This window comes from Callospermophilus lateralis, chromosome 6 (assembly GCF_048772815.1).
Source record: "Callospermophilus lateralis isolate mCalLat2 chromosome 6, mCalLat2.hap1, whole genome shotgun sequence".
Classification (NCBI taxonomy): Eukaryota; Metazoa; Chordata; class Mammalia; order Rodentia; family Sciuridae; genus Callospermophilus; species Callospermophilus lateralis.
Window position 1 is genome coordinate 124,492,916 of NC_135310.1, and position 1,375 is coordinate 124,494,290.

Here is a 1,375-nt window from a genome sequence, read left to right on the forward strand (position 1 = left end):
CTGGGGGAGGGTGGCAGAAACAAGAGTATGTAAACTGATCCACTGCAATGGGTGCAGAAAAAGGCCTCTTCCCTCTCCTTTCTGCTCATGCTCCAGCCTATTCATCAGGAGCCACAAAGGCTGTGGACAGCAAGGTGTGAACAGTGTGAACAGTCCTGCACTTGAAGCTCACTGCAGAAACCTTCTCCAGGTGCACATAGACATATAGACAAAGCCATCCCTTCCCTTCCCCAGTGAGAGTGAGGGTGAGAGAATCAGAACTTCTTTCACTTTCTACCACACATCTTGGTGGCACTAGCTCCCAAGATGTCACAGAAAACAGAGCAGTCTGATCACAATTACTCCTAAGTGGTCATCACAGTTAAGTCAGGCATACATTTCAAAAGGCAGCCTCTAGGCCCTTCTCTCACTTACGTGCACACACTCACATTCACACAGTCTTGCAGTGGGAACACTGTCTAGCCACTGGGTGTTGCCGGCTCAAGTCAGGTACTGCACCATGAGGAACATGACCACACAGGTGAGCAGCATCCTGCCAATCATGAAGTACTTGTCCTGGAAAGCCCTCTTCTCAATGAGCAGCATCACCGTGTTAGATAAGCCCAGCATGTTGGCAATATCAAGCATCTTTTTTTGAGTCCCCTTCAAGGTCAGTCTCTGGGCCCTCAGTCCCTCCAGAATACTGTGCCAGCCTCCAATGAGGTCATCTATGCTGTGGTGAATGTTGTGGAGGGAGGAGTTAAACTGCAGTGATTCCTGCATTGATATGGTGGTGTCAGAGTGTCAGAGTCATTAGTGGTGAAGGTACAAGACAGAAGCACCTCTCGCTGTCTCTCCTGCTGCTCCCTGGCATAACGCTGCCGGTGCTGGAAGTTTCTGAGAGCAGTCTGCAGGTGCTGGACATCATACTTTAACTGGTCAACTCAAAGTTTGGCATTCTGTCTTTTGTTAGGGGGTTCCTTGTTGGACAAAATCTCCAGATGTTCTAGACGGCTGAATATCTGGTCTATGCTTGCTTGGATTTTATTTTCTACTAAATGCAGAGACTGCTTGTTTGCCATCTCCAGGCATCCCATGTGAGACTGGATCTTTTGAACCTGCTTGTGCATTTGTTGGTACAGTGGCTCCATGTTGCTGGCCCCACTGGCCCAAGTTCTGGCTTCCTTGGAGCAAGTCCTCCTATACATGTACTTTTTTTGCATTACAATTCTTATTACACATATATACCACAAATTCTCATATCTCTGTTTGTATATAAAGTAGGTTGACACCAATTAGTATCTTCATACATGTGCTTTGGATAATGATGTCCATCACATTCCGCCATCCTTACTAATTCCCTGCCCTCTATCTTTCCCACCCTCCCCTCTTCCCT

The 1,375-nt window shown here is 47.3% G+C and overlaps 1 pseudogene; it reads right to left on the reverse strand.

Moving 5' to 3' along the window:
• Positions 1–480: 480 nt before the first annotated feature.
• On the reverse strand, positions 481–1,130 carry LOC143400781 (Golgi SNAP receptor complex member 2 pseudogene; annotated as a pseudogene).
• Between the last annotated feature and the right edge of the window lie 245 nt (positions 1,131–1,375).